Source organism: Myotis brandtii, unplaced genomic scaffold, assembly GCF_000412655.1.
Source record: "Myotis brandtii unplaced genomic scaffold, ASM41265v1 scaffold813, whole genome shotgun sequence".
Classification (NCBI taxonomy): Eukaryota; Metazoa; Chordata; class Mammalia; order Chiroptera; family Vespertilionidae; genus Myotis; species Myotis brandtii.
In genome coordinates, this window is record NW_005371287.1 from 418,519 (window position 1) to 431,459 (window position 12,941).

Below are 12,941 nucleotides of genomic sequence, written 5' to 3' on the forward strand. Positions count from 1 at the left end.
GGCATCTGCCCCATGATGACTTCCTCTGAGAAGGAACTTCTGTAATGTTGGGCTGATCAGGCTGCCTGCTGGTGTCCAGCCTGCGCTCACTGCTGTTGCTGAGAAACAGGCTGTTGGAGAACAAGATGAGGTTGATGGCCTGCTGACCTCTTGTGCTGCCCGAGGGCTTGTCTGTGCATTTGAACTTCTCAGCAAAGGTGGAGAGACCAGGAGTGGGCAGGCCCAGACTTCTGATCACTTTAAGGAGCCTAAGTAAAGTGATGGGATGGGACAGTAGAGTTTTGAGAAGGGAGGAAGCAGAGCATTATGCAAGTTCCTTTAGAATCCTCTCTATTGGTTTTGTTAAAAGTCATTTAATCAAGCTCTTTTGACATCAAAGAATCCTGAGCTTTGGCATCAGACAAGCTTGGATGTAAACCCTGCTTTATTTCTTCTTGAACAAGTAATTCAACCATTCAGAGCCTCCTCAGTCTTCTTACCTGTTCAATGGGCGTACATACTTGTAGAATTCTCGAGAATTGGAGACGCCTGCTGACTACTTCTTGCTGTGCTGTCTGGCACTCACTGCATGCGCAGCGGAAGTTGGTTCTCAAGCTCTTGGAGCATCTGATTCCATGTCTTTCTTCATATTTCCACCAAAACATATGGCTTACTAGAAAACAATTATTTATTTTAAAAAGCAAAAGAAGATGTTATGCGACCAATATATTCAGGAGGAAGTGACAGTAATCAGTGACCCAGGAGGCCCCATATAGTTCATTCATTCACTAAGAGGTCGATGGTATCTCAGTATCATGCGTTTTCTACCAACCAAGCAACTGGTTACTTAGCAACAGCGACAGACTTACCTGCAGTTCTTTCACCTGCAGTTTTGCGTGTCACTCCCTCTGGTAGCCTTGGTATCTCGGGCATTTTCCACCACAGCCTTCTCACAATGCTTTTCCCATCAAGTTTCACTCCAATAATTTGTTTTCTTCATGCACAGTTTTTACTCTCTTCGGCACAATTTTGGTTTCCTCTTCTGAAAGTTTGAAAATTATTTTTGTGTTCTTCCATTTCCTGCCTTTTCTTACCAATTTTTTTTCTAAAGAGATTCAGCTGTTCATACCATCTGCTCAGATTCTCAGGAATTAGCAAAGTGTTCTTAGTGATAAGACATTTCTTCTTTCCACGCTCAGGTACGCGGGCGGGGGGTGAGATTCAGAGGACAGACTTTCACGCTTCATCTTGTTGTGTGAAGCTGTGGTTTGGTGGCGGTGTCGCACAACCACACACACACATAGAGAGAGAATATACAACACACGGGAGAGAGGAGCTCAGTCTGCTGATGCTACCTCTGCCGCCGTTTACCGTGTGGCCTTAGATTCGTCACATAGTCCTATAAAGCAGGTCATATTGTTCCAATTTTATAGATGAGACTCCTGAGGCACAGAGTCATTAGTATTTCTATTTCTATTACATAGGCCAGAAAGTATTCAAATTTAGCCTTTTTTGTCTCCAAACCAAGAGCCCAAAGTTTAGATTTCAAAGGAGGACTATTTATGTATCTGGGTCTTTAACTTGGTCTGAATCCCTTAGACCAACCATGCTGCCACTCCCTTTGGTATGTACCTAGCTCTTCAAAAAGAGAAATCTCAGAGGGAAGGCAGGGTGGGTGGGAAGAAATTAATCAAATAATTTATATGCACATATGCATAACCGATGGACACAGACAATGGTGTGGAGAAGGCCTGAGGTGTGGGGTGTAGGCTAGAAGGGGTCAATGGGGAAAAAAGGGGACATCTGTAATACTTTCAACAATAAAAATACATTAAAAAAAGGGAAAATCTGGCAAATATATTTCATTCTTGGACTTCACTTTTAGGTACTCATCCCACTGCTCATATATTTTATTCAATCAAATTTATCCAGGGGCCACCTTGTGTCAGACATAGTTTAGACACTCAGAATAAAAATAAAGATTATGATCACATAATCTGACCTTTGGTTTTGGAGATACCACTTTGGCTTCTGTGGGGAGAATAATTTGCAAGGGAAGGCTGCTCCTAGTTGTTGCAATAGAACAGGCAGGAGATGAGGACAGCTCGGTCTGGTGGTAGCACAGCACTCTCACGATTTGGAAGGCTTAGGATGTATTTCCGACAGACAACGCATTCTGTAGACTAGATGTGGTGGATGGCTGGTCCTTCTACTAACAATCTCAGTGGGTAATTTAAAAAAGTTAAACAGAATAAATAACCAGAAGGTGGCCTACAGGAGGGATTTGCAAAGGAGAATGAGAGACAACAGACACAGGGGGTGAGGGGGGAGGGGGGAGACCAGGAGAGACCTAGTTGTAAAGAACAGGGAGAGAAGAGAATGGTGAACAGTGCCAGGTGACGCTGGTGATGCAATACAGAAGTCAAAGTTGAAGAGAGGAAGCTCAGTGGAGTAGAAGGGATGAAGATTAAATTGTTGTGCCTCTTGATTGAATGTGTGGTCAAGAAAGGGAGTGAGAAAGTAAAGTCACACAAGAGCAGGGAGGAAGGACGTGATGTAGGGTCATGAGAGGAGAATGCAAAGCCAGGGTCTCCACACGGCGCCCGAAGACCCAGTGAGATGTTAGAGCCAAGTTCCCAAGGAGGTGGCAGAAACAGCCACAGCAGGAGGGTAACCTTTGACCCCAGAGAAACACTTACCCTCTGAGACAGTTTGGCCCCCTTTCTCTCAGGAGCCTTCTCTTCTCTTTCTGAGTTCCTAAATCCTCTTCCTCTCCCTCCCCACAACCTTTTTCTTCAACAAACTACTGTTGGAACTGATTGCTCAGAGTCAGGTGTTACGAAGGAAGCCCATAGATGAAGTGCATTTGCTCTCAAGTGTTGGTGAGGAGAAGCCTTCACACGTTTCTTGGGGTGTATCTGTTTTTTAGAAAGGAGCGTAAGTAAACCCACATGACATTCCAATAAGTTATGAGCTCTTCAGACAAAAGGAAAGGCCCTATGGTAAGTCTGGGATTGGTAGACTGAATTGGTGTGATTTATGAGCAGAGAGCATGTAGGTATCTGGCTTAAAACCACCCCCAGGGACATTCACTTTGCTCAACCAGTTCTGAGCTTGGGCCTGCTCTCCTAGAATGTGCTTCCTGAGTGTCCTCTATTATAAAATGTGAGTATCTCTAGCCCAGGAAGAATCCCACTCAATATGTATCATATATATATGTATTTGCATTCTTGGGGGTGGTGGAGGATCCAAAAGCAATGCTGGGAGGCTGAACAAGAACAACAGGAGGATTCAATTAGAAAGAATCCTCCCCTGGGACCACCCTGCCTCATTCCTGCACGAGATTCCATCTTTGAAATGTCTTCTCCACAGAACTCCCGCCTCCCCGCCCCCCCCCGCCCCCATGAAATTTCGCAGCTGTGATACAAAGGGACTTTGAAGGCTGAAAGACAAGAGGGATTTTTCCTTCCTCCGAGGCCATACTTAACAGCCAGTTCCCAAATGGTATTAGAAACATTTAAACTTCAAAAACTTGACTTGACATTCCTACATCCTTCCCATTGTGGCTAAGCTTTTGTCTTCTTTTCACTGCACAAATGATTTCTTGGGGTGCATGTGGGACTGAAATGGGTTCGAAAGTCTCTGGGTTCAGAAATAGCTATGTTTGTATGTGAAGTTTCTCTCAGTGCCCAGGAAGTATTGGAGGAGTCATTGTTATTCCAGGGATAGGCACCCAGGGGCCTGAGCCCGAAGTTTGTCCACTCCAAGATCGGTACATGGGGTACAGGAGGTGAAAGTGCAAATATTATTTTTTAGGAAAAGGGCCAGATGGGATGGGACGGTGATACAGTGGGTGCTACCTTCAGGCCTTTCTTTGAATCCCAGATATACCACAGGCTACCTGAGTGATTTGGAGCAAGTCATTTAATCATTCTGACTTAGTGTTCACTTCTGTAAAATGAGTGTTACATTGGAAATCACACACACACACACACACACACACACACACGTGTGTATTCATATCATTACATGTTTAAGACAATCACTGGCAAATGGTAATAGGAGGGTCTCTATTTTGTTAGTGCTTGGGGTCATTGTGGTTGACGAGTATAAGTCCATAGCTCATGGACTTGATTATTCTTTTACCCGGTGCTGATGCTCTAAGTCCGTGGTCGGCAAACTGCGGCTCGCGAGCCACATGCGGCTCTTTGGCCCCCTGAGTGTGGCTCTTCCTAAGCCTTAGGAGTACCCTAATTAAGTTAATAACAATGTACCTACCTATATAGTTTAAGTTTAAAAAATTTTGGCTCTCAAAAGAAATTTCAATCGTTGTACTGTTGATATTTGGCTCTGTTGACTAATGAGTTTGCTGACCACTGGGTTAGGGCAAAAGTAGGTTTATAGTTATTTGTAAGGAAAATAATAAAATCATGAATAAATATTAATACAAGAATAAACTCTGTGTTGTGCATACTCACAACTACTTTTGCCTCACCCAGTCTGCTAAGGGTTATATCTGAGCTCTCCATTCTGTTCCATTGGTCTATTTGTCTGCCTTGATGCCAGTACCACACTGTTTTGATTACTGTAGTTTTATTGTAAGTTTTAACTCAGAAAGTGTGAGTCCTCTAGCTTTGTTCTTTTTCCAAAATTGACTTGCCTATTTGGAATCCCTTGATTTTCCATATGAATTTCAGGATGGAATTTTTCTATTTCTATAAAAAATGTTATTGGGATTTTGAAAGAGGTTGCATTGAATATGTATGCTTTGGGTAGTATTGACATCTTAACAATATTAAGTATTCCAGTTAGTGAACATGATACATGTTTCCTTTTATTATGTCTTTTTTGTTTCAATAATGTTTTGTAGTTTTCATTGTACATTTTAAAGAGTTTTCACTTCTTTGGTTATGTTAATTCTTTAGCATTTGATTTTTTGGTGCTCTTATAAATAGAATTGTTTTCATAGTTTCCATTTCAGATTGTTCATTATTAGTGCATAGAAATGTAACTGATTTTTGTATGTTGACTTTGTATCCTGCTACTTTGCTGAATTCATTTATCAGCTTTAATTGTGTTTTTTGTGTGTGTGTGTAACATTCAGAATTAAGTTATAACAATGTACCTACCTATATAGTTTAAGTTTAAAAAATTTGGCTCTCAAAAGAAATTTCAATCATTGTACTGTTGATATTTGGCTCTGTTGACTAATGAGTTTGCCGACCACTGCTCTAAGTGAGTATAGTCTGTCCTAGTAAGGAACTCAGAGCTGGGGCACAGAGCCAGGTGAAGGAGCTTGAGGAGCCCAAGATACTCCATTTTTCTAAATCTGAGCTTTGATGGTGCCATTATCCTGATGAAGGGCTTTCCCTTGCTCCTGCTCATTTCAGAATCAAATCCCAGAGCCCACAATGACAGTCAGGATGGGTTCTTGCTCAGTTCTAGCCTGGTGTCATGCACATCCCCTCAATATCCTGTTACTTGCATTTCCTGACATTCTCCAGGTTCCCTCTCTACCCTGACTTTGCACATTCTGTTCCCTCTGCCTATATGGACCCACCTGCTCCCAGAACAGAAATTTACCCTTTGAAATTGGGCTCTGTGGTTTGTGCCGCAGTGAGGCCAACCTTGACGGGTTAAGAGCCTTTTCAAGTGCAAACTTCTTACTGCCCTTGACCCCATATGGATGCCTGTTTTAAGGGTGTTGAGCTCCCTAGACTGTAGACCTTCAGCATAGGGAGATCAGTGTCTTGACCCTAGTACTTAGCCTGGAAAATATTTGTTGAATACATAGATGATTGAATCACTTGGGTTTCAGCCCATAGCATAACACTTCTCACAGTGTGGTCCTCAGACCACCTGCATATCCATGGGGAGCCTGTGAAAACTGGGAGGTTCTGAGCCTCACCCCAGACCTACAGCATCTCTTGAGTGAGATCCTGATGTCCGCATTACTAACAAATTTTCCAGGTAATGCTGGTCAACCTGGTGTTGAGAATCACGGCTCTAGCAGATAGATGTGGGGAAAGGCTACTGGAGGCCAAGACCGGCAAGTTTTGAGAGACCGATGGATGAGTGAGGCAGTCAGAACCACTTGAATATAGAGCTCTCAAATTGATAGTTATACTAGAGTAATAGATAGTTGTAATAATGACACCACGTCATCAAGAAGAGTTTATAGCCGATAACCGCTCCTAAGAAGGAATCATAGTGTATAAATCATTTTAGGAAGATTTCCATCCAAAGTAAAAAAAGCTGAAGACCAAAGAAATGAATTATTTGAGATATTGACTTACACAAAAAATTTATGGCTGAACTTTGTAGGGAATATGTAATATACAGATGTGGGCAAGATTAGGTTAAATGACCAGCCATCATTACTAAAAGATAAATTGTCAGTAGGGTACAAAATAATAACAATAAGAAGAAGGCAAATAATACAAATAAATCATAAAATAATAAATCAATAAAATTAAATAACACAAGAATAAACTCTGTTTCACGTACTCACAACTGTAAACCTACTTTTGCCAGCCCTGTACGATATAGATACAAAGTTCGTTTTAGGCCGTTCATCTTCGCCCTTGCCACTCTCACCAACTGGCCTCACCAACTGAGCCGGACAGAGGAGGAGTTCAGGAGAACCAAACCACCCCTGGATAAGGGTGTTTCGCTCCCAGCAGACAGTGCTACAGAATGGAACTGTAAGGTTTTGGAGGCTGGGGGACCTGAGTTCAAATATCACCCCCAACCCTTACTCACCTTGGGTCCCTGAGTACCTGTTTCTTTCCCTCTAAAATGGTAGGCCACATCTTCATTCTACACTTGGTATGATGAATATTTTTAAATGCCATGCACTTTATATATGTTGTTAGTTAAAAACACACACACAGAACGTTATTATTCCCTAGATAAGCAAATGGAGACTCGAATGATGTAAAGAGTTTCCCATAGTTGCTTAGATAGCAAGTGTTGGAGGTCAGCTTTGATTTCGAGTTTGTGATAACGGATGTCACACTTCCCAGGGCCTGGAGGGATCTCAGGGAATTTAAATTCTCCCTCTCCCATTACTATCAGGATTCTAAAGAACAAGGCAAAATGCGTGGAGCGTCTCAGATCTCTTTCATACCAGGCTTTTGGCTTCGTCACAGAAGCAGCCAGCATCTCTCCCAGTTTCTCCCCATCTGGAAGTATTAACGGGGTCTGTCTCAGGGCACAGGTGACTGACACTGTAGGAAGGGCCAGCTGCTGAAAGACTGACCCCAAAGGTGGCCAGGATCAAAGTGGATGTGGGCTTTGTAGATCAAAGGCGTTGCCTCCCCCGTGGAGTGACCCTGAGAAGCCAAGTCAGGGAAGCTGGCGAGCCCAGGCTGCTGGAACATTGCGCTCCCATCGGTTCCCGTTCTAATTAGGCAGCCAAGTGCATTAGCAAAGGCTTCTGGGTGGTCTGAGTGGGACTCCCCAGTTGCTAACCAGGGTTGAGGGAGGTCCCTAGGCGTGCAGAATGGTGGTCAGGCCCAGCCAGGGAGACAAGCTCCCACCACTCAGATGGGGCAGTCGGTTCCCAGCCCTGGAATCACCAGGGGTGTGGAGGCTTCGATTGTTTAACACAGGAGCCTGTGTTAAAGGAGCTGGTGGTTTCATAGGAAGGGCTTAAAGACGAGGTGCCCCAAACTATTTTCACTTCCCAGCTTTGGTTTGCTGGCCTTAATAGAGGACGCGCCTTTGCAGGTCTGCACTGTTAGAACCATTGGGTAAGGACCGCACAGGGATGCAGAGAAAAAGCTCAGTGACCGAGTGCGGCCCATGTCGCTCAGATCCCCACGTGGGTGGGTATGATCATCCCCATCTTATAGAAAGGAACAGCGAGGCTCAGAAGGAGGAAAGGACTTTCACCAGAACACATCACCCAGGCATGGAGGCACGAGGGCTTAGATCGGTCATTTGAATTCCAAACTCACAGCAATCATCTGGTGCCACAAGAGTGTATGCCAACCACCGCCTACCCCCACCCCCATCCTCAGTGACACCATCAGCATTTGTTATTCTATGGGTGAGGTGTGATGTCCCGCTGATTTGAACCTGGCTCTGCTGGTGGGGGCTGAGCTCCTTCCAGGCCTTTGCTCAGCGGCTGGTTGGTGGGGCAGGCCGGTGTTGAATGGTCTCGGCGAGGAGACCACCCCTGCACCAGGCGGCCCCAGCCTCCAGCATGCCAGCCAGGGCTTGTTCCCTGGGAAGGGCCGGGGTCCGTGGGCAAGACCAAAGTGCACAGGCCTGGGTGCCTGTCATGCTGCCCCACCCACCTCACCCTATTGGCCAACACAAGGCAGGACAGTGTTGTATTGCTGTGGGGTCTGTTTGGGGAGGACCTTGGAGCATAGAACCGTAGATTCCATCCGTGGTGGGAGGAGCTTAAAGGTCACACCTGCAAAGATGCGGTTTGGCTACAGAGAGGCCATTAACTGGGGCGAGTCTTAACACAATGATTTTACCAAAAACCCATAATCTCTCCAGTACACTGGAGTGCCACTCCTGGGGACGATGGCAGAGCTTTGCACATTTATGTTGGGTAAGGAAGCTAGAACGCCAGTGTTGCCTCTCTCTGGTTCAAGTGACACATATGCTGAGTTGAATGATGCCTCAGAGATGAACATCACATGCATTCTTGCTGTAACTGACACCTGGCGAGCAATGGAAGGAAATGAGGTGTGCAATGCTCTATGCCACTGTGGTTTAGTCTTCGTGACAGAGACTTTTAAGCTCAAAGAAACACGGCCCTGGCACCTGAGTGACTTGAAGGTAACTGCCAGGTCTGTTTGGTTTCAGAATGTCACCATCTGGCCTTGTCTTCTCCTCAGCCCTGTCTCCTCATAAGTCCACTCTCGTCCCCGCTTCCTTCCTCAGTCATAAGTGACTTGTTTCCCCCCAAGCTCGCCTCGCTCTCACTGCCTCCGCCTTCCAGCGCGAGCTGCTCCTTCGGGCTGGGGCGTCCTACCTGCTTTCCTACTTGGCTAACTCCTACTCGGCCTTCCTCTCCAGGGGACCCCTCCCTGCGTGTGCACACCTGAGCTAGCACGCCACAAACCCCTCTCCCCGGGGGTGAGTTCTCCGGGGACAGCTTCCTCTCTATTTCCAGTGCCCAGCGCAGTCAAGGGAAGGGCAAAATACCTACTTTTCAAGTAAATGGATACATGAATGAACCATCCACCTGCTTTGTATGCTGTTTACCCTTTAAAGAAATGACTTTTCTAAATAAATAGTGTGAAATTTCATTGGGTCTCATGCAATTGTTGCAATTGCAATTATACTTTCTTTAATTGTTCCTGCAAGTCATGTGTGAAAGCCCCCCCCCCCCCCCCCCAAGCCCCCCCCCCCCCCATTGTTTTAGCAGTCACACGTGTTGGATTGGTAGAAAGCTGAGCAGGTGGGATAGAAACACCTCCTTTGAGGAAACCAAGCCTGGAGCCCTGCCATGCAGTCCTGGTCCTCTGGCTCTGTCCGAGCTCAATAGGACTGTGAGCTGCTTCTAGCGTTCCTTCCAGCCAGCCCCATCCTGTTGCCCAACTCCTGGTCTCTCTGAACGCGGGCTTATTGGCCTTCCACTCCGGGCACAGCCAGCGCCCAGACAGGGTGTGCAGTTTAAAGAATGAGGGTGTGTGTGCAGGCATTTCAAAAACAGTTCCATCTTGGAGGGCTTACTGATGAAGTAGGGTGGAGGGAGGCATGTCACAAGGAAGGGAAACCAAATGAACAAGTCCTGAACCCTAAAATAATTCATGTAGATTTATATGTGGATTTATGCACACATATGATTGTCTAAGTATGGTATATGTGCATGCATGCACACATTTTGTCTTTCATATAACTGTATATTTAAATGAACAAAATAGATCCAGAGATATAGAAGCATGGAACAGACTGTAGAATCTCAAGGGAAGGGAGGGGAGGGTGGGGAGGGAGAGAAATCAACCAAAGGACTTGTATGCATATATGCACAACCCATGGACACAGACAATGGGGTGGCGAGGGTCTGGGTTAGGAGGCGGGGGTAGGCTTAAGGGGTCAATGGGAGAAAAAAGGGGACATATGTAATACTTTCAATAATAAAGATAAAAAATAAATGTATCCATTTATCTCTCTGCTTTGTCTAGGTATATATATGCATATATGCACATCTTTGTATAGACACATGTATCTGAACATGTGCATAAATGTATACCTATATACATATTTGACATACATGTTACATATATATCATCATGAAGCATGCACAGCTTTTATAGCTTTCTACATAGAGGTATAGCAAGGCTCATTCATATGCATGCATATATATGAATATATCATGCATAAATGTATACTTACATATGTAGTTGCTTGTGGGCATAGATCTGCGTGATGTAGCTAGCTCTGATTATTCAAATGAGTAAGGATGCCTAAATGTTTTTGTACATTTGCAGATATATAGACACATATCAAGACACAACTGTGTTTGATGGTTTTTTTTGTATTTCCAAGAGTGTCTGGCAAAGTACTTTGCCTATAGCAGCGCTCCTGAATGCCCCGTGTTACATCTTTTAAAACTGCCTGCATTTGTGAAGGAACACATCCTCCTGCCATCTCAGGGGAACCCTGGAGACCTAGCCCCTTCCTGCGCCTTGGCCTGCTCACTTCCTTCTCTTGGACTCTGTTTCTTCCTCTTTAGCATGAGGATGTTTTATGAACCGGCTCCAGATTCTTTGTGAGTGACTGCAGGCCTTGCCTTTTTAGTTTTGGCAGCCCTTCACTGGACACCCAGGCTCAGTCTGGCAACAGCTTTAGAAAGAGAGGTGTGTGGACAGGGAGGGAAGAGCTCGAAGCGCAATGTCTTTTGCAGATTCCATTGTGAGCTCTGTGATTTCCTGGACAGCCCCCAGGAGAGAGAGATGTGTGCAGCCCAAGGTTTATGAGGAAGAGGGGTCTTAACAGGATCAGCCACAGACATGCACTCACCTGCTGTCCTTGCCAAACTCTGCACTGGGGGAGGGAGGCAGGTCCCAGACGGAGGCAGGAGACGGGATTCCTGTCCTGCATGGTCCCTTTCCTATTCTTTCCTTCAGGAAGCCACCTGGCTTTTCCTGGATGTGAGATAAAGATGCTTCTGCTGCTCCACCTGCCCACAGAGACTGGTTACAAGATTCAGATGAGATCGTGCATACATTTTGTAAAATGCAAAGTGACGTGGCTGAGAGATCATGAGAGCTGGCATCTGCTGTTTCGGTTTATAAGATGCAGAAGGCAGGCAAGGCAAACACTTCTGAGCAGGGACCAGAACAACAATCAATGAGTGAAGTGTTGAATGAGTAAGAGTGAGCAGGACCACTTCACCTAACCTTCTGCTGGGTGTTCTACGTATTAAAGAAAGACATTGGAGATCATGACTTTCCTAGACACATGTATTCCCATCAGATATGTGAAGCTGGAGGTATGGACAGTGAGAGGATTGAGGCATAGACAATGACAGAGTGATTGTTTTCTGTCTTGAGGCAAACCAGGTGACTCATCCCGCAGGGCGGGGGAAGACTCTTGGGAAAGGGGTCCGAGAGGATGTTAGGGTCAGAGAGAGGATGCAGCAGTTGAACCATGGTTCACACAAGCACTGGGAACAACTCCAAAGGCACAGGAATTCCAAAAGAAAAGAATTTACTTCTATCTCTTTAGGATTCCATTCCATTGGGTGAGCAATGTTTGGAGAAAGGACAGCAGAGAGATGAAAACAGAAAGACCGTGCTGTCCCAAGTTCATGGCCAGGCAGCTGGAACACAACGGACCGGGCACTCAATGCAGAGCCAGAGAGGCTGGGGTGCTGAGTCTGAGCTCTGACATTTATGAGCTGTGGGAAAATCACGGGGCAGAGTCCACACTTCACTTCTCATCTGCAAAAGATGGTCAATGATATCCAACTTAAAAATGGTAACAGGAATTAAGTGAGATAATCGTCATGAGAACGTCTAGCACCGTGTCAGCCACGTATGAACTATTCCGAATGTGTTTACAGAGATGACTAAGAAAGGCTCTGGTCTTCCTAAATATTTTCCAGGAAGACCATCACGCTGGGAACCGCTGGACAGCAAGAAAGATTTGACCTTTTGTGTCCCCACTGATCGTAGAGTGGAACAGCCTTGGTGGGTCCCTAATTTGAAACAAATGTAGACTGGAAATAGATTTTCTAAGCAAATGCTCTTCTTGAGGGAGAGTAGAGTGATTCTTTAAATCCCTTTCTACCAGCATTCAACACAGAGCTCCTGGGTGGTGGTGATGGGCCAGTCACTGTACTAGACTCAGACAAAGATGAAAAAGACTGGCCCCGTTCTCTGGGAAATGGTGGTCTTGTGAGTCATAAAAATATGAAGTGGGTGTTTTTTATGTCCGGGAGGGGGCTGTCCTGATTCAATCATGTATTCAGATAAAAGTGCCAATTGTTGAGTTCCTTCTCCCTCATTGGTACTTTCACATACACTGTCTTATGTAATTCCCACGGAAACGCAACCTATTGTCATGGCTATCTATGTATTTAAATGACACATGGAAACTTAGAGGTTACATAATGCTTTCAAGTTATTAAATTAGAGAGAAAAAGCCACTTAAAGTTAAAAATACATTTTATATGTAAAGGGCAATGGTGAATAATATTCACACACAATCTACAAAAGTATTATTGGAATTCTTCAATTTATTTAAGGAAGTAAATGTTGCTTAACTGTTTTTATTGGTAATCTTGGAATAAAAAAGAAAAAAAGAAGAAGAACACTATATTAAATTGAAGCTAGCGAATAAATGTGAACCTCAATAATAATCATTTAATAACTATTATTTTATATTAACTGTTTCTTCCTTTGAAAATATCTATTCTGACTTGATACCATATTTAAATTGATTCCATACTCACAACCTCTCTTCATAAACCATAAATTCCTCACTTATGA